The sequence below is a fragment of the Sus scrofa genome, chromosome X (genome assembly GCF_054392235.1).
Source record: "Sus scrofa isolate SSC_HxYL_T2T_F1_AM1 chromosome X, Sscrofa_HxYL_maternal_Yorkshire_Landrace_v2.0, whole genome shotgun sequence".
Lineage (NCBI taxonomy): Eukaryota > Metazoa > Chordata > Mammalia > Artiodactyla > Suidae > Sus > Sus scrofa.
In genome coordinates, this window is record NC_139401.1 from 6688676 (window position 1) to 6715859 (window position 27184).

At 43.8% G+C, this 27184-nt stretch overlaps 1 protein-coding gene across 13 annotated transcripts in view; it reads right to left on the bottom strand.

Annotated features, from left to right (window-relative positions):
- LOC100521877 (pseudouridine-5'-phosphatase) overlaps positions 1–27184 on the bottom strand; it is a 631841-nt gene that overhangs the window by 127239 nt on the left and 477418 nt on the right. For 3 of the 13 annotated variants that reach the window (XR_014835012.1, XR_014834989.1, XR_014835017.1), the window contains one exon: positions 11415–12777. The exons of 5 other annotated variants lie outside the window; for them this stretch is intronic. The gene's annotated coding sequence lies outside the window, so the exon portion shown is untranslated. Of the gene's footprint in view, positions 1–11414; positions 13641–19826; positions 21314–27184 lie in introns of those variants that run through there. 5 more of the 13 variants (XR_014834988.1, XR_014834986.1, XR_014834985.1 and 2 more) reach the window with 4 other exon arrangements.

The following is a 27184-nucleotide window of genomic DNA, read 5'->3' on the forward strand; positions in this document are numbered from 1 at the left end:
TTTCCATCAAACAATATTTCTGAGGCGTTCCCATCGTGGCTTAGTGGTTAATGAACCCAACTGGTATTCATGCGGCTGTGGGTTCAATCCCTGGCCTTTCTCAGTGGGTTAAAGATCCTGTGTTGCCATGAGCTGTGGGGTAGGTTGCAGATGTGGCTCGGATCCCGCATTGTTGTAGCTGTGGTGTGGGCTGGCAGCTGTAGCTCAGATCCGACCCCTAGCCTGGGAACGTTCACATGGCCGCGGGTGCAGCCCTAAAAAAAAGACAAAAGACCAAAAAAATTTTTTTGAGTCCCATTGATGGGAAAGAGATGCCAGTGCTGGGGTATCAATGATGAGTACAAGACATCTTATTTCTTCCTTCCACCATTAATGTACTGGAGGCGAAACATTGTTAAGTAAACTTAAACACACACAAACATACACATACAGAAATAAATATGTAGTTATCCATTTTGGTAAGTGTGTGATGGGGTATGATTGGTTCAGTTGTTTCCCAAGGAGATCTGCTGTGTTGGTGGGCAAGAAATATATGAGTTATAATCTGAGGTTGACCTGGTGTCCCTTGGATGTGGAGGGCGGGAGCACTGAGGCTTGGAGTTTGGGAAGAGGTTGGTGGCAGTTGTGGATGGGGCCAGGCAGCTTCCTTTCTGTCTTTTGTATTTAGATTCATGCTAACAACATCTGCCAGCATCCCAGTGTTCTATCGATACTTAAGACAATATACTCCATTGATTTCTTTTCTCTTGAAATTACATCTTTCACCTAAATGCAATTAATTTGGTGTCGTGCGTGAGGTAGGGATTGAGGTACCTAATGGTTGTGTGTGCTCATTTTGATGTTTTCCCACCAAATGGCTCACCTGCCCTGGGGACATTAAAAGACAGTGCCCTCATATTATTACATTCTGATAAATATTTGGGTCTCAAATGCCTCTAAAATGTCAGGAACAACAGAATGGACTTACAAGTAATTTAATCACGAAAAAGAAGAGGTCTATAATACAATAATACCTGGGTTTTCATAGATGGCATATGGTCATCTTGAACCTACGACTAGAATAGACATGAAATATTTGTATGATGACCTTCTTTTAGAATCTCAGGGGAAAGAGTCTGCCTCCATCAAAGTGACACATTACTGGAGGTCCTTTTGGCTGAGCTCCATCTGTATGTTCCTTTTTCAATGCATGGAATGGTTAATATTTCCCTTTTCTACAATATCCATGGATGTATCCATCTCAAGAAATGAACACCTTGCATCCTTGAGATAGGCCAATTTTTCACACACAGCACACAAAAAGCACAGACCTTAGAGACTGGAAAATTTATGGACTCAAAACAAACACTCTCTATTCAACAGGGGTCACTCATACGTTAGTGAAAAGGAAAGCAGTACACAGGAGTGGGTATTTGCAACACACAGAGCTGGGAAAGAGCTCAATATAGCAGAAGAGACAATCCATCAGACTGCTTCCCATCCATCACAAAAAATGTAAAAAGATAGGTAACCATATAAAAATGCAAGGAAGACACTTTAATAGGTACTTTACAAGAGAATCTCTAAATTTTTAGGAAACAAGAAGAGTTACCTGAACTTCTTACCAACCAGACAACTGCAAATTCAAAGCACAAAGTATATGCCCACATACCTTGCACAAAAATAAGCTTAAAATGGCTTACAGCCTTAAATATAACACATGACACCCTCAAACTCCTAGAAGAGAGCACAGGCAAAACATTCTCTGACATAAGTTGTATCAATATTTTCTTAGGTCAGTCTTCCAAGGCAACAGAAGTAAAAGCAAAAATAAGCAAATGGGACCTAATTAAACCTGTAAGCTTTTGCACAGCAAAGGGAATCATAAATAAAATGAGAAAAAAACCTACGGACTGGGAGAAAATATTTGCAAATGATGTGACTGACAAGGGCTCAGTTTCCAAAATATACAAACATTTCATACAACTCATTACCAAAAAAAAAAAAAAAAAAAAAAAACACCCAGTTTGAAAAATAGGCTTAAGACCTAAACAGACAATTCTCCAAAGAAAATACTGTATACCTGTGGTACATGTATACAATGAAATATTACTCAGCCATAAAAAAGAATTAAATAATGTCATTTGCAGCAAACTGGATGAAACCAGAAACCCTCATACTAAATGAAGTAAGTCAGAAAGAGAAAGAAAAATACCATATGATATCACTTATAGGTAGGATCTAAAATAGGGCACAAATGAACCTATCTACAAAACAGAAACAGACCTCACAGACATAGAAACAGACTTGTGGTTGCCAAAGGGGAGGAGGGGAGTGGGATGGATTGGGAGTTTGGGTTTAGCAGTTCCAACTATTACATACAGGATTTATAAACAACAAGGTCCTACTGCAGAGCACAGTGAACTATATTTAATATCCTGTGGTAAACCATCATGGAAAAAGACACAGAAAAAAAATGTGTGTGTATATAACTGAGTCACTCTGCTGTACACAAGGAACAAGGACAGCACTTTAAATCAAGTATGCTTTAATAAAATATTTTTTTTCTTTTTAGGGCTGCACCTGTGGCATAAGCAAGTTCCCAGGCTAGGGGTCAAATCTGAGCTTCAGGTGCCAGCTCACACCACAGCCACAGGAACACTGGATCCTTAACCTCCTGAGTGAGGCCAGGGACAAAACCCACATCCCCATGGATACTCGTCAGGTTCTTACCCCTCTTAGTCACAAGAGGAACTCCCTAAAAATAAAATTTTTAAAAAGGCACAAAGTGATACCATTACACACTTATCTGAATTTCTAAATTTACAGAAACTTAAAATACCGAGCCTTGCAAGGATATGAAATGGTTCTACCTAATGGAACTTTTTTTTTTTTTTTTTTTTGTCTTTTTGCCATTTCTTTGGCCGCTCCCACAGCATACGGGAGGTTCCCAGGCTAGGGGTCGAATCAGAGCTGTAGCCGCCAGCCTACGCCAGAGCCACAGCAACACAGGATCCGAGCCACGTCCGTGACCTACACCACAGTTCACGGCAATGCCGGATCCTTAACCCACTGAGCAAGGGCAGGGATCAAACCCACAACCTCATGGTTCCTAGTCGGATTCGTTAACCACTGCGCCATGACGGGAACTCCCACTAATGGGAGTAATGTTAAGTTTCTCCTCTATGCTATCGAGTGTGGTAGTAACATGCTGCCAGTGTGTACTTGAAATGTGGCTACTCAGACTGAAGAACTCAATTTGTTTTGTCTTTTTGGGGCTGCACCCACAGCATATGGAAGCTCCCAGGCTATGGGTCAAATCGGAGCTGTAGCTGCTGGCACACACCAGAGCCACAGCAACGTGGGATCTGAGCCCTGTCTGTGACCTACACCACAGCTCATGGCAATGCCAGATCCTTTAACCCACTGAGCAAGGTCAGGGATAGAACCCACATCATCATGGTTACTAGCCAGATTCATTACTGCTGAGCCACCATGTGAACTCCAGAAGAACTCAATTTAAAATTTTATCTTTAGTCATTAAATTGAAGTGATGATGTGTGACTGTGGCCACCACGTGGGATAGCACAGATATAGACTATTACGGGAATGCTGGGGGAGAGTGTAAATACCAGCTCTTTGAAACATGTATGTACAGATGGACATAGATATCCGTGAAAACTCACCCATTTCACTTTTAGGCATATATGCACAATTGTGTTCACCAGCATTATTTATAATAGCCCCCAATGGGAAACACATCAAACATCCATCAATGATAGTTTCAACCAATAAATGACAGTATTTGTATAGCATAAACCATCACATGGTATTGAAAATGAACGTACCACCACGAAGCAAACAGTACTGGAGAATGCCACAAACGTAGCATTAAGCATTAGAGGCCAGATGCAGAAAAATATTCTATGATTCTAGTTTTATAAATATTACCAAAAATAATCTGTGTCATGACTGGAAGAAGGTGGGGGGAGTTAGTTACAGGGAGAATTTCTTTGCCATGGCCAACTTTTTGACCAAGGGAATACACACCACAGTGTATTTTTTTGATCACTGGACCTTTCTATGAATGATGTGTGCACTTTTCAGGACCTGGTTGTATTTTCATATAGGTAGTGACCGCATAGCCCAGAATGACACACTAACAAATACTAGTGACAGGGAAGATTATACCATGAATGACACATTAACAAAATACTAAAGACATGGGAGATTATAGCATGGTGTCAAGATGTGAACAATCAAAATCTAAAGTTTGCAAAAAATTTCACGGACCCCTTATGTGATTTGCTTTATATGTGTGCTGTTTTATGAACATATGAATATGGCCTAACATCCATTTGAAAGACTTGTTTGAATTAAGGATAAAAGAAAAATGGTGTGATAAGAAAACCTTAAGCCACTGGTTTGATTGGCAATGTTTTTTCTTTCAGAGAACCATGGAATAGGGTGTGTCCTATGACCAAGCTTTCTTGGGTTCAAGGAAATAAGGTAGCTACTGCACTTCTGAGGTTTCCTAAAGCAACACAAGACACCTCCACAGAGAGGGCACCATATTATGGGATGGGTCATAAACCCATTGTACATCAAATACTATTCCCATCAAGGGCAGATGGGAAGCCAAAGAATTGACAAAGGATGCATTGAGCTGTGGTTCCTGAAGGGAATTTGACACATACATCAATAGGTATAAAAATGAAACTTCCCTTACTCATTCCATCAAAACTTCCAGGAAAGTTTTCTCCATCATGTTTTGTCACTCCTAATGAATCATGGTACCTAAATTAACAATTTTGCCAAAAATAGTGCCTTCGTCTATGAGTGGGTCAAATCAAAGACAGATGTTTCATTTAAAAAAAGAAAAAAGGTTAACAACTATGTTGCCAAAAGGAGTGTCTTTGTCTAGGTGGGTAACGCCAAAGAGAGATGTTTAATTAAAGAAAAAAGTTAGTGAAAACTAGATTTGCATGTACCTTGGTAACTCATTCAGAATAGCCTTTGATACTTATGCATGTGGATATATTACCAAGATGTTTTGGGAACATTTGCCCCGTGTCAAAATAACATGCATCTTGCTTGGGAGAAACATGCGAGCATGCTCCCTTCATTTCCCTAGTCCTACAACGGAAATGGAATCAGAATTCCAAGTTTACATTTCAAACATTGATTGGTTTGGATTGGAGAAACCAGGCATGCCTTGAGTCTCTTTCACCTGAATTCATAATGCTTTATTTTGATTCCTCAACCCAAATGGACTGTCTTTGGCAAGCTCAGCATCACAGAAGATACTGTGTAAAGACTTTCAAATCCTGAGTTGGTGTCTTTTATGAGATAATTATGATGTTGGATACCCTTGCAGAACCAGAAGGCTTTGAGTGTTATTTCAGCTTTGTTATTTCCATTCTTCTGACAAGAACGTGGCCACTTGAAAAGCACCATTTTTTTTAAAAATGTCATGTTCAGCAACAAAAATAAAATCCAAAGAATGCACAAACTTTATCATGCTTTTTTCATCCCCCTGAACCTTCCTAAGTTCTACTTGATTTGATGTAAAAAAGACTGGCATTCGTGAACCTGTATCATTGAGGATTTTAGTCTGTCAACCACACAAGCGAACACACCATCTGGACATCTGCACTGCAACACTGGCCACATCCTCCCAGGATGAATTTCCCCACTTCTATTTCCCCACTTCTATGATGCATGACTTTGTTCATGCCTTTATCCCCAACTCCACCCCATGTGGCCCAATGTCCATAGAAAAGCTGATTCCATCCTCTGGAATTTGGGGTATTGGATTGAGCTAGAGACAATCCCTGGAATCGTGCAAATGCCCAGCTCAAGAACTTAGCGGTTTATCTGATTTTTGTGATAGAGGTAAGGGTGTCTTCTGCAGTACTCTTGAGAGTATCCTCCTAACTCGCAGAGATGCACAGAAGAGTTGACCTCTTTGCTGCCCCATCACAGCTCTCTGTCCTGAAGCTGAGCCTCTGACTACCAAGCTCAAGGCCACCACCTCCACAGACTGCAGCGCAGAAGACAAAGAACACCTGGGTTCTCTCTGACCTCACCTGATTCTGTCACCTGAACTCCGCCTTATTCCCTGGGCCACCCATGAACGAAAATCTGGACCCAGTTGATGAGCTTATCAGACCCAGGGGCTGCTGGCAGGCGGATGGAAACAAAATTAGAGCATTTTGTGGTGGCTGACCAAATTCAGTCCCTGTTCCCTCCCTGTGCTGAAAAGTGGTGCAATGAAACATTTGTTTCCTGATAATGTTTGACCTACTTACCTCTTAAAATATTCCTCAAGAGTGGGAAAGATTCAAACAGGTAGAAAGGATTGCATGCCAAGTTCACAGACGCCCACAAAACCCACCCTTGCGCATGTGATTAGAAGGATGGCTTTAACGGAGAAGATGCTCAGGAGATTTCTTCCGCCTTGATAAGAAGCAAACCAGGCAGGCTGAAAGAAAAGATCTGCCCAGTCGGCACGTCATGCTGAACCAGTTTTTAACAAAGCCAATGCTTCCCTAAGAGATCTTCGTGTGAATTTAACAGAATGTCTAAGAATTAAAACTGGTGTTTCCTTCAGTCTTATGGAACACGTTAAACAAAGTCACTTCACCAAATAAGAACTTTTTTTTTTTGTTCTCCATGAAGGCTATGTCTCTGAAGGTGAACAAGACAGGAAATGAATCAGTTTCTAAAGGAGAACGTATTCCATTCATTTCACGTAATTTGGGGGGGACTCTCATGCCCAAGGCACTGTGTGAGGTCCTGGGACATCACAGGACAGGTCACAGATGCTGCCATCACTGGAGACAGCAGGTGTAACTGCAGAGAAAAGGAGCTTGTGGCTACGTGAACACCTCTCTGGGCACACGGAGTTTGATTATGTGGGACCAGCGAGGTATTCTTTAAGGAGAAAACCAGGTGATGAGGTCTCCAGCGAGTGGAACACCGTTGGAAAGATCCAGCCCGTGGAAGAGGTACGATGGTGGCAAGAAACCCAGCCTACTTTCCTCTCTCATTACCCTCTCCCGTCACCCAGGCACGAAACCCTCTCTCCATCCTTCTGTACTGCTTACACCACCGGCTTAAAACTGACTAATATTTAGTTCTTAAATGTATCCATCAGTATGTAAAGACAGGGACAGGCAATAGCACTACCTAGAGCTGGCCGAGAGCCTGATTAGGTCACACATGTCCACACCCTCCATGAATTTTCACACCAAGAGTAGTTGCCACTCTGCCTCCAATTCCTGGAGATGGTGTCCTTGGTTGGGTTTGAGCTCCCCTTGGGTCTCTGTCTCAGGGGATGTGATTGACCTCACTACCCAAAGCCCACAACAGTCAACAACATCGAGGTGGGCGGATGAAACCAGGAAGCAAACATGGATTTTCCTCATACGTAGGTGTATTAGAAGTCCCGCACAAGAAATCAAAGCCCCAGTGGAGAGAGGAGGCACACCTGTTGGAAATGACAAGGCAACACTGGATTTATTGACAGATGCCAGCACTGTCAGCCTTGCGAAAGCAAACGGCGCCACTCTTAGATGGCTGGGCACGCTGATTAGTCCCCAAGTACTGTAACCGCTTTCCTATGTCAGACGTACGTAATAAGAACACACGGTCAAGGTCGTGAAGCACTAGAACATGGAGTTTAAGCTGGACATGTAGCACGTGAGAGGTGATTTCCACCAGCCCCAAAGCGTGTTCCCACATCCGTGCCCGCCCCCCACCAGCTGCCCCGCCTCCGTCCGCAGGGCAGGTGAGGCCATTTGTCCTTTTTCTAACAGCCATGAAAACCGCCAAGCATTTTAAGCACATAGGGAGACGATCTAATTCGTGTTTTAGAGAATTCTGATTACAGGGAGAAGGACGGGTAACTGGGAAAAGGCCCAGAGCAGAGGGGTCCGCCAGGAGGAGGTGTCCGCTCCAAAGGCGTATAACTGTTTCAATTGCTCAAAGAAGACTGTTTGTCTACACCTAGTGCTTCTGACACCCATCGTGTGGCTTTTCCACACCCAACAATGATCCATTTTCCTTCGGACCCCAGCTGGGTGTCCTACAATTCTATTCACCTCTGAAACTGCCCAGAGTTGGCACGGACACCACAGGGAAGGGCCCAGCGCCCCAGGACGAACGGCACTTCACCACCAATCACAAAGGGGGGCCAGGTCTCCCACACTTCCGTCCAATGCGGCTACAGAGGGAGGGTCCCCACGGCCCCCTTGTCACAGAACTAAGGAAATGCGTGACTTACCTGTGGATCCTAAAGGGATGTACAGGCAGATGAGGAAGTAGGGGCCAGGTGTGCGAGAGGTGGGATCCAGGAGCTTCAGTCTCTGTGGAGTTCGGGGTGCGTCACCCTCCCAACTGTGGACACTTCCCCAATGAGAGGCTCTTGGAACCCCTTAGGGTTTTCTTGGGAGGGTCCACCAGGGATGACTGATGAAAGCCTTGTCCCTCCCTGACTCACTCTCACCCCAGTCCCTCCGCCAGCGCTGGGGTAGGGGGCAGCGCTAAACCCTCTAATCACGTGCTTGGTTCCTCCGGCAACCAGCCCCACTTCATTAGCATAAACCTCATTAGCAAGAACTCAGGTGTGCTCAGGTTTCTTATGAATAACAAAAGATGCTCCTTCAGGAAATTGCCAGGGTGTTATGAGCTCGGTGTGAGGGACCGGATCCTCACGGTTGAGGATCGGCCCCAAATCCACTAAGTTTCCCTGTAATGAAAGACACAGAGGAGAAGCCAGGTACAGACAGAGGCAGCCACAAGCTCAGGGCTGCCTGGAACCCCCAGAAGCTAGAAGAGGCAGGAAGTGTTGCCAGAATTGGGCCTCTGTCTGCTAGTGCCTAACTGAAATGCAGAGACAGAGTTTTGGGTAAAGGAGAGGAAAAATAGCTTTATTACTTTGCCAGGCAAAGGAAGGTCCCGGCAGGCTAATGCCCTAAAGACTATGCCCCTCCCCCTCACACCCGCATTGGAAAGAATTTCAAGGAGTTTTATAGTAAAAAGGAGAAAAACAAGTTTTCACATAGGAATGAGGAGTGGGACAAACATGTGTTCTTTCTTTGGGGGAATCTTAGTCCTCAAAGCCGGTATCAGGAGATCTCACTCTGATTCTGGTGGGGGTCTGTTGGGTTATCGATGAGAACAACAGCCCTTGAGAAAAGGGCATATGGATCAGAGATGAGAACAAACTAGGGAAGCTCCCAAAAAACATCATGTGCTCTTCATCTTCAACCCACAGGCCACTGAGCTCAGGGAGCCTCATCCTTAGTTCACAGGTGACGGTGTTTAGGCTGCAGTTAAGTATTCATTTCTAAATGAAGCATGAGGAATGTAACTTCTCTCTTAGGTGTATAAGATGCTTTCGTCCCTCGAGAGGGAACCAGGACCTGCCCCACGGCGGTGCTATTGTGTCTTGATGGCTCCTCCCCGGTCTCTGCCTCCTCTCCCTTCCCTGGGAGAGGAACCTGCCCCTGGGAACTCAGGGAAGGTCTTGGAGCCTCAGAGAGAGGCCCATTTCCTAAGAACAAGAAATGGGGGACACAGAAAGGCTTGTATGCCCAGCAGCCCCACAGGGCTGTGTTTGGTTTCAGAAGGACCCTCCCCTGGAGCTTCTGGAGGGGCCCTGGCCCTGGGACACCTTGCGACAATGGGGAGGATGAAGGCCTGTGGTTTAAAGACACCTGCTTCTCGTCACTCTTGGCAGCAATCCTAAAAAATAAATACAGTCCTGTGGTGTAGCCGTCATATCTTTTACTCGCTACCTCACCTCCCAGAGGTCATTCAATTTTAACTTTTTGTTTCAGTTATTGAATAAAAAGACTTGGTAATCGAATAAAGACGGAAATTCAGAGAGCGACAAGTGGGTGGGGGAGATTTTGTGGGGAAGAGCAAACCTTGGCAGGCACACCCCTTGGGAGGAGTGGGAGGTCCCCGTGACATCTCTGCAGACCCCTGGGTTACCAGGCACAGGTAAAAGCTGCCCTGCGGGTGTGTGGGCCACTACCAAGGGCACCTGTGAGCCATGAGACCTGACAGGTGCCTCTTATGTCCAGGCAGAGACCTCTCTAAAGTATGCCATCATTTTCAAACAAGGGAGGAGGGATTTTTAAATTAATTTTAATAAGGGGATAAATAACCTCTACTTACCAACGTCTAAGAAGAAATAATGGCTGTGAGGGCATCATCAGGAGGGGAGCCTACACCGGTTTTATTCTGCTCTTAAATTCTCGTTTATCCAAGCCAGAGAGGAAATACGGTCAAATACCAAGGCGTGGATAACGACACAATAAAACTGTGATCAGAACCCCTACATAAAGTGAATCATGATGGATCAGCAGATTGAAACACTGAATTATTTCAGCTGTTGAGTGTAATGATTCAGTTATAATGGGAGAGAGACCTCAAACGTTCTCCAGAAGGAGGCTTGGATATCAGCCTATCAGCCCCACCTGGGAACTTGTTGGAAATGCATATTCTTTCTTGGGTTTTGTGTGATTCTTTGTTTGTTTTGCATGCAGAAGTTTCCAGGCCAGGCATCGTGAACCTGTGCCACAGCAGTGACCTGTGCTGCTGCAAGACAACCCAGATCCTTAACCCCCAGGACCACAAGGGAAATCCAAAAATGCAAATTGTTGGGCGCAACCCCAGGCCTGCTAAGATGCTCAGGAGTGTGGTCTCCAGCTTTCTCATTTCTAACAACACCCCCCACCACCACCACCACCGAGGTACCTGCGCCACACCTCTGCCTGTGGTTACAATGAAACATTTACTCTTTCATCTCTGTGAGCAGTGCTACAGAGTATATGATCCTTGTAGAAAATGGATATGATGCTGTTTCTTAGGAGAATCAAACACATAACTTTTAAATGGTTTGTTAAAGAGACTGGCAATTTGGAAATCTGCCCTTTATTCTGAATCCTTGGTCACAGAGATGAAGTATGTGCTTGAAAATGGGGAAAGGCTGGCCATGCGATACAGCAGCTGATACCTAGCAGAGAGCAGTCAGCTGCACGGGGTCTCAAGGCTGCCAGCTGCCCAGGGGAGGACCTCGAATCAAGGCTGATGGTCTCCCCGCCAGAAGCCAATGGGAGCAAAGGTACCCCAGCTGATTGCTTGTCCCTTGACTCCAGGAAATGTCATTATTGGCTCCAGAGGATCAGACTGATCTCAGAGAGACAGCAGTGAGCAATGGCTTGGAGCGAGATCTTAATTCCCACTAGGAGTGGAACCTGGGCAGCCTGGGTGAAAACCAGAAATCCTGGCCACCAGACCAGCAAGAGGCTGAGAGCAGACTCACTCTGATTCTTGCCCCCTCATGAAAGCAAGAATGTTTCAAGGAGGCAAAGCCTGTAACACAGGTACAAAGTGTATTATTAGAGACACAGTACAACTTGTGAGAGAGCACAGAGAAGAAGTTTATTTATCTAAGGCAGAAGCAAAGCAGTGACACACAGCCAAAGGAGGAATGAGGGTGTAGGCATTCCCCATGAATGAGGAGCAAGCCAGGGAGGTGATTTAAACCACCTATACGGGGAGTTTCTTCCAGGTCTCTGTTTTCCTTTGGCCAATTATCCTGTTGTATTTCTCACATCTGACCTGTTGGGGACATGGCCCGATCATCAGTGTCAGAACATGAGACACATGGACAAGGAGAAATCTCGACAAGGCTCTTTACTTCTGCAGAAGGGCATGGGTCCTCCAAAAAGCATGTGTGCCGAACAAAGGACCCTCCCCTATTTGTCCCTAATGCAGGTGATGTACCTGTCCCCTTCCCATGGGTCAGGTCAGGGCACACATTCTTCCCAGTTGGCTCATTGAAACAAATTGTTCTTGGGAGAAGAGGGAAAGAGGAGGGGGGTTGCAGGAAGGCGTTTCGGCTGAAACCAGAGCAAAATGGAGTCACCAAGATTTCCTTTGATAGAAAAGATATTATGTTACTTTCCACAGACTGGACCCAGGGCCCTCCCCAATATGCATGCACATTTTTGGCACAGACGGATCCCAGAACAGAGGGTTTAGGGGCAGCCAACAGGACTTATTATGGCCTGCCCCCCTCCTTTGACCCCTAAGAGTCTTACTGTTCATGTGCACTTGGGGAGCTCTGCTTTACCCCGGGAGTGACAGGTCACCTTATCTTTCTCCTCCCGCAGAGTCAGCTCCTGCTATGAACTTTTCCTTGACATGTCCAAGAGAAGCAAGGCCCAGTTTACTCAGCCGGACAAGTCCCAGCTGTTCTCCTGCTTTCAAGATCCACATGTTTCCAGCACCCCATCCTGGGAGCCGCACAGCTATGCTGCCCTAGTGAATGTCTGGATGATTGGAGGGGGCAGAACATTCCCAAAAGATGCTGAAAAGTTTATTTTCCATCCCGTCCACAAGAAGAGCGATGCCCCTGGGTTCCACATCTCAGTCTTCCAGTCTTTGTGAGGTCTCAGAAATGCTTCGCAGACCCAGCGGTGTGGGTTACATAAAACCTGTTGGGCTTATTACTGATGACAGGCATGGCGCGAGTCAAAGACCATGCACGCGAAATTACATTATCTCTCTGATAACGACGGGGTGGCACTCAGCGAATGGGATGTGTTTGCTCATCTGGTTATATCCAAAGGGCTCCATTCGGCTTTCTTTCCCCTCATCTCACATGGAAACCATGGGGAGTATTTGCATCTGTGTGCTTAGGGAGTTCTCGGACACAGGAGCACCACATAACAGCAGGCAGGCGGAAGTTAGATGTACTGTTCTGAGTGTGAGGGGCAGCTGGGGAGAGGCAGGAAACTGTTAGGGCAATGCCAGGTCATTGGAATTCACAAGCGAAGTCTTGTTTTTGACTTAATTATGATACAAGGCGAAGTGAGGAGAAGCTTGGAAATCTTGAATATTGACATTCAGTTTTAAAAATAATGAAATTACATGTTTCTGATAAGACATTCTCTCTCTCTCTCTCTCACACACACACATACACACCCACCCTATCTCTTCAGTTTATATACACACAAGAAACAGGTAGAATTGCTCTGAGTATCATATTTATAATGTAATACCTGTGATTTTGACCATTCTTGACATTCTTTTTCTGCAAAAGCATATAAATTGGAAATAAATTACATTTGGGCATCCATATACCCTCTTCAAATATGCAATCCAAATGAGAATATTTCCAGTGAGGCTAAAAATAATAAAACTCCATGTAATTTGAGAGGTGGGGAAGAATTTTAAAATGTATATTAGAACATCATAAAAATAGAGATAGGAGCTCTCCCAGAAGGCCTGTTTCTCTCTCCTGGAGTGTGATTTCAAGGAACGATGAGATAAGATGCCTCCGAGAAAGAGGATAATGATTTTAGAAACTAAAGCAATTCCCAGGATGGGTCTTTTGAGGGAAGGAGTTGTAACTATACCTTCAGCAAACTTCTGATGTCCCATTCGTCTCTGGGGCGTGGGTGGGGTGGAGACCTGCCCCCCAGTTAGAAGGTGCTCATACAGCATGAGTCCAAGACGTATGTCAATTGACGGAGGAAAAGCAAAAATATACACAGTGGGATCGTGGACTTTCTCCATAGATTAGATGTGACTTCTTATAGCTATGGCTCTTTCTATCTTTTGAATTCTGTAAGCATTTTCTAGACAAAACAGAATATTTCATATACCCTTAGAATTCCATGAGCACATTAAATACCAAATATTAAAACCCCACAGCTACTATCACACTCAACAATGAAAACCTGAAAGCTTTTCCTCTAAGATGCAGTTCAAGACAGGATATCCACTCTGACCACTTCGATTCAATAATGGACTAGAAATCCAAGCCACAGCAATTATACAAGAAAAAGAAATAAAGGGCATCCAAATTGGGAAGAAAGAAAAAAATGATCACTTACTGCAGAGGGTATGATTGCCTGAGGAGGAAACCCTAAAGACGTAACCAAACCAAAACGAAACAAAAACTCTTAAAACTGATAAATGCCATAAAGTTGCAGGAACCAAAATCAACACACAAAAATCAGTGGTATTTCCATACACAACTAATAAGCTATCCCAAAAGAGAATCAAGAAAACAATCTCATTGAAAATACCATCAGACCTAAGATACAGCACAGGGAACTATATCCAATTTCTTCGAATAGAACAGGATGGAAGATAAAATGAGAAAAAGAATGTATGTATACGTATGACTGGGTCACTTTGCTGTACAGCAGAAACTGGCACAGCCTTATAAATCAACAATAATTTTAAAAAAATACCATCAGAAACAACAACATAGGAATACATTAACCAAAGAGATAAAAGTTTTGTACACGAGAAATGATAAAATATCAATGAAGGCAATGAATGAAAGCACAGATAAATGGAAGGATAGTTATGTTCATCAATTGGAAGACATAATATTGTTTAAAATGGCCATACCAGCCAAGTGATCTACAGGTTCAGTATAATCTCTATAGAAATTCAATGGCACTCTTTCTTTCTTCCTTCCTTCCTTCCTTCCCTCCTTCCCTCCCTCCTACCCCCTCCCTCCCTCCTTTCTTTCCTTCTTTCTTTTTCTTTCTTTCTTTCTTTCTTTCTTTCTTTCTTTCTTTCTTTCTTTCTTTCTTTCTTTCTTTCTTTCTTTCTTTCTTTCTTTCTTCTTTCCTTTAGGGCTGCACTCACGGCATTTGGAAGTTCCAAATGAATCAGAGCTACAGCTGCCAGCCTACACCACAGCTACAGCAATGCAGGATCCAGACTGCACCTGCAACCGACACCACAGCTCATGGCAACACCGGATCCTTAACCCACAGAGCAAGGCCACGTCCTTATGGATACTAGTTGGATTTGTTACTGCTGAGCCACAATGGGAACTCCATAATGGCATTCTTTTTAGAAATTGAAAAAAAAAAATCCTAAAATTCATGTGGAACTACAAAGACCCACAGTGATCAGAAAAATCTTTCTCTAATGAAAGTGTGACATGAGGTCATGTACAAATTAGGAGGCCAGTGATGTAAGCTCCCCAACATTCTGGATATGCTCTGAAAATTGGTATAATTTACATCCTTCCAACAAGTCTCTATTGTTTTCCTGTAGCCTGAAATGATCCTTAAAATCCAGAATTTCAAACTTGAGGTACTTTGTGATTTTAGGTAACATATAACCATAAATATTCATGACCAATAGGAATGAGTTTCTTCAAGAAGAAAAAAATAAATAAATCCAAGATTCCACTGAATACAGAATTGGTTCTAACCTCAGAATAAATGGGATTACTCATAAGAATATTGAATTACAATCAATTATGGCTTCCAAGTACACTGATGGCTTGCAGATAGAAATGTTTCAAATGCTTAGGCTTTTTGTTTTTGTCTGACATTTTGAAATGATCTGAACATTTTGCAAAGTTTCAATAAAATACCATCATGAGTTTCTTATTTCTATAGATACCTTTGTCATATTTAACGAAGCTGGCAGTGAACCTCCATTAATTCAAAACAGACTTGATGAGTATAGGAGACAGGGAGTAACATTTTGAGACCAATTTTTCTCATCCTACAAACGGGGAATAATGAGGATTTTGGAATTTTGTCAGGCACATTTACAATAGTGCCACTTTTTAGTTTAAACATATGTGTTGAACCACTCTCTGTAAACGAGATAATCAACAAGGACCTATTACATAGCACAGAGAAATCTACTCAGTATCCTGTGATGACCTATATGAGAAAAGAATCTGAGAAGGGACAGATATATGTGTATGTATAAATAACTCACATTACTGTACACTTGAAACTAACCCCATACTGTAAATCAACTACACAGCAATGTAAAATAAAAGTTAAATTTAAAATGCGTTGAAGAGTTCCTTTCATGGCTCAGTGGGTAATGAACCTGACTGGTATTCATGAGGATGTGGGTTCGATCCCTGGCCTTGCTCACTGAGTCGGGGATCCAGGGTTGCCGTGAGCTATGGGTGCAGCCTTAAAAAAAAAAAAAAAAAAAAGCATTGAATTAGCACATTGCATTTATCACCAAGGAACTTATATCAAACCCTTACAATGTCAATTATTTCACTCTGTATATATGATACACACATACACGGGAGATAGAGAGAAAGATTTTGCTATTGTCCTTGAGCACTTTTGAAGGTTTCATTAACTAGAAGGACAAGCAAAGAACACAGTGGTACGACTGCATAAATCATGTGTCTATTTCCAAAGAAGATGGCAGTACCCTGGGCCACCTCCGTAAGCTATAACCATCACAATTTATATGTGTATACATGTGAGATCACACACTCTGTATGTATGATGTCACATATCTGTATATCTATGCACCTCTCTCTATAAATGCATAGACAGATGGACATATAGGTAGATGGATGGATGGATGGATGGATGGCTAGATCGACAGGTAGACAGATGATAGATAGATGGATAGATAGACAAAGAAGATAGGTGAACTGCCTGACTGGCTGGCTGGCTGGCTAGCTGGCTGGCTGGATAGATGGATGGAAAGACAGATGATAGATAAATAACAGATGGATGGATAGATAGATATATAGATAGATGATAGATAGATAGATAGATAGATAGATAGATAGATAGATAGATAGATAGTTCTCTATATATTCTATTGTCTCTCTCTGGAGAGTCCAGATTCACACAATGACCTTTGATTTTAATCCATGAACTAATATGAAATATTTCAACAGAGTAACATTGTGTCTCAGAGGAGATGGAGACAAGCCCCAGCATTTCTTTCCTTTTTCCTGTTGCTGACTTGCTATTAATAACAAGGTAACCAAAGCAGCAATGAGCAGGTAACTCCCCCTAAACCACCAAGTCAAGAGTGGGAACGGTGGGAGCAGTGATTTCAGAGAGGAAGCTTCTCTAGTTGCTGTGACTAATGCCTTTCACCCCAAGGACGTGGGATCTGGCTTTCAGACCACCAAGGTTGTCCATTCGAGTCAGGTTCAAACCCTGATCTGTGCCTTGGACCAGAAAGCAGCCAGGATCCAGGACCTAGACTATTTGCAAGATATACCAGGAGAGAGAGGTGTACGCCTTTGGGGGGGTGGGCAGAGGAAAGAGCCACTCACTGACCCCCACTCACAGCTGTTCACCCCACAGAAACTTCTGAATCTGCACCCAAAGTACAGCCCCTTGGGCTGGAAATGCCTCTGCTTAATCCTATTTCTTTCCCTCTCCTCCTGAGAGAAGAAAGATGAGCTTTGGACCAGCAATGTCTAACAAATAAACTGCATCTACCTTAATCTTTCCTTGATAGATGCTGTTTCCCCCAACACACACTTTTATTTTTTATTTTTAGGGCCACATCCAAGGCATATGGAAGGTCCCCCAGGCTAGCGGTCAAATCAGAGCTGCAGCTGCCTGCCTGCACCACAGCCGTAGCAACGCAGGATCCAAGCTGTGTTGGCGACCTACACCACAGCTGACAGGGATGAGCAAGGCCAGGGATGGAACCCGTATCCTCAAGGATGCTAGTCAGGTTCATTACCTGCTGAGCCATGAAGGGAACTCCACTAGTCAGAATCTTAACCCACTGAGCCACAAATGGAACTCCCTTGCCTTTCTTAAGAGTCACTTTTAGGTATATTTAAAAAAAAAAAAAAAAAGACATAGGGAACACCAATGATTCCCAACCTTGGGGAGAGAGTGTAGCCCCCCGCCCCCCGCCCGCCTCAAGGGGTACCTGGCAGGGCCTAAAGACATGTTTAGTTCTCACACCCAGGGGGAGGTTGATTCCTGCTGTTTTCTGGTGGATGGAGGCTGCCTACCATCCTGCAATGCACAGGACACGCCACAGCCAAGGATGACCCAACCTCAACTGTCAACTCAAGGCTGAGAAACAGTGCTGGACTGCAGACACTGAACTGGGACTCACGGTGAAGGAAGCATCCCAAGAGAATTCACAGAAGCCCTGGCTCCCTTGATCTTTTACACTAAATCTGACATGTGTGTGGGATCCTTGCAATGCCTAGAATGTTTAAAAACAGTTCCTTTTCTTTCTTTCTTTCTTTCTTTTTTTTTTTTTTTTTTTTTGCCTTTTCTAGGGCCGCTCCTGCGGCATATGGAGGCTCCCAGGCTAGGGGTCCAATCGGAGCTGTAGCCGCCGGCCTACACCACAGCCACAGCAACGTGGGATACAAGACGCGTCTGCAAACTATACCACAGCTCACAGCAATGCCGGATCCTTAACTCACTGAACAAGGCCAGGGGTCGAACCCCCAACCTCGTGGTTCCTAGTCGGATTCATTAACCACTGTGCCATGATGGGAACTCCCCTAAAAACAGTTTCTGTCCTCTAATTCCATTTTTTTTTTTTTTTGCTTTGGTTTTGCTTTAGAGAACCTTTAAAAATCCTCAGGGGTGTCCCAGGAGCTGAGGGCACAAAGGTAATTACAATAAACAAGATAAAATAAAATAACATATCAAGCGATGTGTGAACTCTGGTGGAGGAAGAAAGCCCACACTGCAAACCCAGCTGATTTAACCCCAGGGCGATCCCAGGCTCTGTGGAGCCAGGAGAAGGAATTAACTCTCCTAAGGAAGCTCGGGCATCTTCAGAAAGTTGGTGCCTTGAATGCGGGCCTTAGGGGATGGATGGAGGGTACCAGATGAAAGAGTTGAAAAGCAGGAAGCCGGATGGTGAATGCAAACTCAGTGACTCTTGAGACGTGAGATGCAGTGTGGGGGGAGTGGGGGGAGATCAAACTCAGCGGGGCGGCGGAATCAAACACAGGCTGCATTGTCACGGTTCTAAATGGGACTGGCAGCCTGGGAAGTTCACACAGTGACCTCAGACGCCACTTTCCAAATGTGTGTCAGTCACAAAAGCAAGAGCCTAAGCAAATATTTTTTTTCCTCTTATTATTTTGCAATGAAAGAGCTGGTTTCTTGCCATTGTTGGGTGTCCGGCAAATACGTCTTTCATTTGCGTTGCATTTTCTTTAGTTCTTAACTTCAAGGAGAGTAAACAGCTTTCAGGAGATGTTACAAAAACTGGGGATGCTTTTCTGTAGCTGCACATTGCCCTGTGGACCCCCTGATGGGCTGGGGGCATGAACTGTGGAGAAGGGTTTAAATCCAGAAGGCGATTTTGGCAGAGCAAGCCAGGAACACCAGTCTGCTGTCCTGTGGATGGTCAGTCTGTCCCCTAAGGCTCCAGTCTCAGCTCTGTGTCTGGGTTAAAGATTTCTGGGTTTCCTGGGAGAATGTTCTGTTCCTCCCATGAGTTTATACAAGTTACTGCTTCTGCCTGAACAGCTCTCTCTTCTCGCTCAGAAAGAGTTTTGCACCTGAACCCTGTCCATCCCTCTCTTACCTTCCCGCTCTGTCCTATGACCAGGGCAGTTTCTGAAAAACCAGTTCTAGGTTCCTCTGAAAGGTCCCAGCAAGACAAGCGAGTGATAAGGACAAAAACAAGCCAGCAGACGGGAGAGGGAGGGAGAGGGAGAAGAAGAGAAGAAAAGGGACGAGAAGAAATAAAGGAAGGAGAGGAGGAAAGAAGGGAAGGAAGGAAGGAAGGAAGGAAGGAAGGAAGGAAGGGTGGGTGAGTCTCACCTCCTCTGCCCAGCCCTCCCTCTGCAGTCTGGTACCCAGGCCCTCCTCCCTCTGCCGTCTGGTACCCAGGCCCTTCTCCCTCTGCCGTCTGGTACCCAGGCCCTCCTCCCTCTGCAGTCTGGTACCCAGGCCCTTCTCCCTCTTTGGTCTGGTACCCAGGCCCTTCTCCCTCTGCCGTCTGGTACCCAGGCCCTCCTCCCTCTGCCGTCTGGTACCCAGCCTACCCTCTGCAATCTGTGATGCCCTTACCTGCTGTTATCTCCCATCTCCAACAGCCAGGCCAACTCCTCTGCCTCCTCAGAGGTATGTCAGATCTGTTTCTGCCTCCTCCAAGTTCAGGGCTGGATGAGAGGATGGTCCCCTGTTTGTCATCTAGATGCAGGGAAAGTCATGGCCTATTTCTGCTTGTGACCAGAGAGCAAATCCAGGGGAGCCTTCACACAGCCCCACCCCAGCCAATCCCCTCCTCAGCTGCAGTCTCCATCTCCCTGTCGGCCACTGGCTCTGCAGAATCAACAGAGGCCATCAAGCTCAAAAAACTCCTTGAAAGGAACCACCATTGCTTGAGAAGAGGCAAGCACATGTAGTGTGATGGCCGGGGAGGCTCGTGAGAGGCTGAGCTGCTTACTTCTTAGCTTCTTATTTGCTAGCCTTGTTATGGAAGTACAGAGGTGTGGAACACTCTGTATTAGGAGGAGAGATTGGGCAGGAGGTGATATGTGCATCATAAAGAGGAGGGAGCAGAGGCACCTGGTGGTCAGTTTGGGCTGTGGTCACGGTCACAGTGTGCTGGGCGTCTCCACGTCATTCTTCACGGAACTGAGAGCAGTCAGACGTGATCTCTTTATGGCCTGGGCAATTTCTGCGAACCAGCACAGGATCTCATTCTGACATGTACCGAATCATTATGGCCAAGAATGTGGTTGTAAAATCATGAGGCAGAATGTCTGTTACACATTTCATGGCCAAACAGTATATGGTGTAGACCACGGATAGTTAGATGTAGATAGATAATAGAGATAGATAAATATATAGGTGATAGACAGACAGATAGACAGATAAATAGGTAGACATAGAGAGACAGACGGATAGATAAATAGATAGAGACAGACAGATAGATAAATACATAGATAGATGATAGACAGGTGATAGAGACAGATATATAGATACAGATAGATAGGTATAGATAGACAGATGAATAGATAGATAGGGATGGATGGATGGATAGATAGACAGATAGATGGGGATAGATGATAAATTGATGACAGATACATAGAGTAAATGATAGATAGGTAGAGAGATGACAGATTATAGATAGAACACATGACAGGTGTCAGATGATAGCGCCTCACTCTCAATGGAATGGTAAAGGGATCATAAAGTTAATACGGAAATTATCAGTGGAAATTTTAAAAAGCTAGAGTACAACATCAGGAGGCGATGCTTTCCTTAGCGTTCTTTCCGAAGACACTCCTTTCCCGTTTTTACCCTAGACTCAAGTGCCTCTATGGTACCACAATGATTGATGGCCGTGACGGCAAGGCTGCGGCTGTGCAAATTCCTAATACATCTCCTTGCGTTGTCAAAGAAATACTAAATTATGAATTCACTCTGGATGGACGTGAGATTAATTGTCGTTGTCGTTTATAGCCCAGTAACTACGCGGTATTTATTTGGGGGAAGATCCCAGGGGCTGTCAGCCTTCATTTAGCTGTAAAAGGCGGTACTAGGTGACCCTGTGAGAAAGCAAACGGTAAAGAAAGTCAGGTGATGTGGGTGACTCATTTCTTTTTTCGGCTTTCCTCTGTTTTTTTTTTTTTTCAATTTTAACTTGATTTTTAAGAATAAAGGGAATGCACATCCATCGCAGGAAAACTCTCGAAATAAAAACACGGACATGACCCAAGACCCACAGCCTGTGTACAGGTGCGGATGTGTCTATACGGATGGATGCATATATACGTTTATACATATTATGTTTCCACAAGGGGTAGATACTATACACATTCCTCTGCATTTTGACGTCTCTTTAAACAGCTGATCTAGGAAAACTTTCCGTTTCATCCCAGATACAGCACTGCATCAGAGGAATCTTTTTGGGGGGAAGGAATCATACTTTCTTTGACTAATCCCCAATCAGGTCCACTGAGGTGGTTTCACGTCCTTGGTATTATAAATCGCGTCAAAATGAGCCTCTTTGCTGAGCTGCGTGCACGTATCTGACTCTAAGTCCAGCATGAATAACCAGACTTGAATTGCCAGGCCACATAGTTTCCTAAAGAGATCAGGCCAGTTTACATCTCCACTAAGAACTCCTGTTTTCCTACTTCTTTGCCAATACTGTATATATTTCTGAATCCTTTGAGCGTCCTCAAAACAACAGGGTGAAAAGATGACCCCGGCACGTCTCTATATCTACATCTCTATATCTCATTGTTTTAACATTCCTGTTAATATTATGAATGTGGTTGGGCAATTTTTCCTATTTTTCTGAGCAAACAGTATTTATTTATTTATTCTTCTGTGAAGTATCATTCACATCCCTGGTCCATTCTTTCTGCTGGGATCTTGGTCTCTCATAAAATTGAAAAAAAAAAAAAAACTCTTTCAAAAGCAGGCATATTTTTATTTCTATTTTTACTTTTTCTCTTTATAGCTGCACCCATGGCATGTGGAAGTTCCTAGGCTAGGGTTCACCTTGGAGCTGCAGCTACTGGTTTATGACACAGCCATGGCAACACTGTATCCTTAACCACTGAATGAAGCCAGGGATTGAATTTACATCCTCCTGGATACTAGTCAGGTTCTCAACCTGCTGAGCCACAATGGGAACGCCAAGATTTTTTTTTTTAATGGTTTTTATTTTTTCCATTATATTGGTTTACAGTTGTTCTGTCAATTTTCTACTGTACAGCAAAGTGACCCAGTCACACATGCATATATACATTCTTTTTCTCACATGATCATGCTCCATCAAAAGTGACTAGATACAGTTCCCAGTGCTATACAACAGGATCTCATTGCTTATCCACTCCAAAGGCAATAGTTTGCATCTATGAACCCCAGATTCCCAGTCCATCCCACTTCCTCCCCCTCCCCCTTGGCAACCACAAGTCTGTTCCCCAAGTCCCTGAGTTTCTTTTCTGTGTTCCAAGATTGTTGTTTTCAAATATTATCCCATCCCTGCTCGTCTGAGTGTTTTTCCCCCCTTTATCTTAAATCTTTCACCTAGGTACACTTTTCCTTGTTGGAAGGAATGAGCTTGTGTTCCCCCACCTCTACAAACTGTTAGCTATTTTTGATACATTACACACAGGGGTGGGTGAGTGTTCTAGGTGTCTGGGATTGGTTTGAATTGCTATCTATTTAAAAATACAATTTCAATGCATACTGGGGCCAATTTCAGGATTCTCTATTCTTTCACTGAACTGTCCAATCACACATCTCCCCTCAACTTTTTATTAATATTGCTGAATGCCATGCTTTGATATATACTATGATGTATTAATATGTTCTACCAGTTCTGATTTAAGGTCTACAAGTTCATATGTATTAAGAGCATGTGTAAAAGCTCTGAGGATTATCAAAGATTTTCTTTAAAAAGCAACAGCAGATGTAGGAGATCCTCTATATAGCACTGAATACAATTACTGAATTTTCTTTTTCTTTTTTTTTTTTTTTTTTTGGCTTTTTAGGGCCACACTCGTGGCATAAGGAGGTTGCCAGGCTAGGGGTCTAATCGGAGCTACAGTTGCCAGTCTACGTCACAACCACAGCAACATCAGATCCAAGGTGCATCTGCAACCTACACTACAGCTCACGGCAATGCTGGATACTTAACCCACTGAACGAGGCCAGGGATGGAAGCTGCAACCTCATGGTTCCTAGTTGAATTCGTTTCCCCTGCGCCAGGAGGGGAACTCCTTACATTTTTTTTTCCAATTACTGAACTTTCATAGGTTCCAAGAGCCTTTTAGATCACATCAGCATCTGCCCTTTATCATCTCCTCCTTCCCAATTGGCATTCCCTGTTTCTGTCTTTTGCATAACTGAATTGTCCACTCCTTTCACAGCAATGTTAACTCATAACACAGGGCACCCACTTTCACAGGAATTTCTTTAGTGTTCCCATTGGAATTCAAGGCGGTGTTTCATGGCTGAAAATAGTGACTTTTTTCATAATAAAATGGTCCTCTTTTTTCTATTTTTTGAAATAATGATTTTTATTGTTTCCATTACAGCTGGTTTACAGTGTTCCGTCCATTTTCTCCTGTACAGCAAGGTGACCCCGGCACACACACGTATGCATTTTTTTTCTCCCATGATCATGCTCCATCATAAGTGACGAGATACACTTCCCAGTTGATACAGTTCCCAGTTGATACAGTTCCCAGTTGGATACCGTTGCCAGTATTGGTTCTTTTTGATTACTCATTTGAGCGGGAGGAGACAGTGAATTTTACCAGCTTTGTTTGGGCCACGTACTGCTTCCCTCGACTTACGTCCTCTGTGATTTATGATCCTGGTGCCTGGCATTTATAGATAGGGAGCCATTCTTGAATTTTATGGAAGGAACCTGGTTAGAGCTTCATCATAACTTTGACATTCAATAATTCTACAGGGCACTTATGCTGCAGTGTACAGAATATGGGCATCAATGCTGATGCAGGTCTGGGGCGTCTGAACAGAATTGTGGTGCATGATCTCCGTGGTGCTGGGTTGGTTGATTTTTATCACCCAGTCAGGTGTTCACGTGAATGGTGGGCAGTGGGCACGAGGAAAAGAACTAGACAAGCCCCTGTCTCACCACACAGAACCCAGAGGGGACTTTCATCTCACCTTGCTCATCAATAAACTAATTTGTGCTGGTTCTTGGTCCTCGTCCTCTAAGATTATTTTCATATTTATTTATTTAGGCCATGTCCATGGCACGCAGAAATTCCTGGGCCAGGGATCAAACCTGTATCACAGCAATGACCTGAGCCAAAGCAGTGACAACACTACACCCTTAACCACTGCGCCGCCAGGGAACTCCCTATTTTAATTTTATTGAAATTATTTAAAAAATTTTTCTTTTTACAGCTGCACGTGCAGCACATGAAAGTTCCCAGGCTAGGGGTTGAATCAGAGCTGCAGCTACCAGCCTACACCGCAGTCTGAGGCAATGCCAAATCCTTAACCCACTTAGTGAGGCCAGGGATTGAGCCCGCATCCTCCAGACACTATGTTGGGTTCTTAACCCGCTGAGCCACAAAGAAAACAACTATTTTTATTTTTTATTTTACTGAGGGCTTTTAAACATATAATGTGATTTTTACATCATCTGAATGATGTAACCTCTGTAAATGTTTTGACTAAATTTATTTGAACACTTTGGAAATTTCATATGCTTGTCTGAGGACAAATGCCTAAATTTTAATTCATTGGAACTCAAAAAAATTGAATCCCTGGAGTGATGAGAGTAGGAATTCTATTTGCCTATTCCCACTATTCCCCGCCCCCAGATATTTGATCATATTTCCCTTTAAATGTTGCAGGGTGAAGCAGACTCTGAAATGTTAAATTCATGCTTCACGCAATGACCAAGAATATGAATTTATTCCAATGATAACACATCACAAGACAAATCTTGGAAAAATATTAAGAATGAGTCAAAGAGTTCCCACAATGGCTCAGTGGTAATGAACCTGACTAGTATGCACAAGTACGTAGGTTTGATCCCTGGCCTTGCTCAGTGGGTTAAGGATCCAGCATTGCCGTGAGCTGTGGTACAGGTCACAGATACAGATCAGATCCCACATTGCGGTGGCTGTGATGTAGGCTGACCGCTGTAGTTCTGATTCAACCCCTAGCCTGGGAACATCCATATGCTGTGGGTGTAGCCCTAAAGATAAAAATAAAATAAAAAAGAATGAATCAAATATCATTAAGTGGAAAAGCATAGCAATTATCGTCACTTTTACGTGGCCCGTACAAGTGGTACCATAATGCTACATTTTCACTTTTTAACAAAGAACATATTAAATTCTGCATTTTTGCTGTTATATATATATTTTTAACTTTGAGAATTAAAAAAGAAGGTTTATGGACTTTTCTCATACAAAATGTAAGTTAATTATTAGCACTTACACTTTCACCATACTGCCTTACATCTCAGGGATAGAGTAGAAAGAAACATGTCTGAAATACCCCATGAGCTTCTAACGCAGTGGAGAGACCCTGGTTATTAAAGATATAGCCCTACAACTCAATAAATAAAATCAGAGATCTCTTGTGGCACAGCAGGTTAAGGATCTGGTGTTGTGACTGCAGCAGCTCAGGTCTGATCCCTGGTTTGATCCCTGACCTGGGAACCTCAGCATGCCATGGGCATGGCCAAAAAATTAAATAACCATGAGGGCAAATGTAGCTCAGAAGAATTTTTTTTTTTTTCATTAAGGGCCACACCTGCAGCATATGGAATTTCCCAGACTAGTCCTTGAATCGGAACTACAGCTGCTGGCCTGCACCACAGCCACAGCAACACAGGATCCGAGCCACATCTGCGACCTACACCACAGCTCACGGAAACACAGGATCCCCTACCTACGGAGTGAGTCCAGGGATCGAACCTGCATCCTCATGGATGGATACTAGTTGGATTCGTTTCCGCTGCACCACAATGGGAAGTCCCCAGAAGAATATTTGGAAGGATGAGTGCCATTTAGACCCAGAGGTCACTCTTGCTTAGCAATTGTATGAAATAATTGGGCAAAGAGTAAAATGTCAACTATAGTTTTAGTATAGCTTTTGTTGAGTGATCTAGATAGCAGGCACTAGGAGTTCCTACTGTGGCTCAGTCAGTGAAGGACCTGACATTGTTTCTGTGAGGATGAGGGTTCAATTTCTGGCCTTTGCTCAGTGGGTTAAGGATCCAGGGTTGCCATGCGTTGCAGTGTAGTTCGAAGTTGCAGCTCAGATATGGCATGGCTGTTGCTTTGGAGGTAGGCCTACAGCTCTGATTTGACCCCTAGATGGGAACCTCCATATGCCACAGGTATGGCCCTTTAAGGAAAGGGGAGAAAAGAGAAAAAGAAAAGAAAAAGAAAAGAAATGCAATAAAGCAGAAATATGTCTCTTCCACAAAGCTCTACACTTTCTGAATCATACTCGTAGGAAACATAGAAGGTTTATTCATCCTTTTGGCGCATCTGATATGAAATAATTTATCGTGCAATCTGTTCTCTGCTCACTCCACAGATATTTACTGAGAGCAAGGAATGTTCTCTAATGCCCAGTGTACAGGCATGAGACGAGCATTTTCTGTATGGGCCTCATCTGAGAACTGGGGAGGTAAATTAAAATATTCGAGGTAGATTAAAATATTCTCATTCCATGCCACCAACGCAGAAGGTGGGTGTGTGAAAAGGCCATGAGTGCAAGAGGCTCCATTAAATTGTGGAGCCAAAGAGTTTGTATCCTGTGTCACAGGCTCCCCTGCCATGGCTTTTTTTCATGTCAACATGGCTCTAAGGAGTTAGCACCGGCTTGCAATCATGGAATTGACGTCTGGAGAATTTGAAGGACTAGATTCACGACCAGCGAGTCGGCCTGTCCTCTCCTGTCAG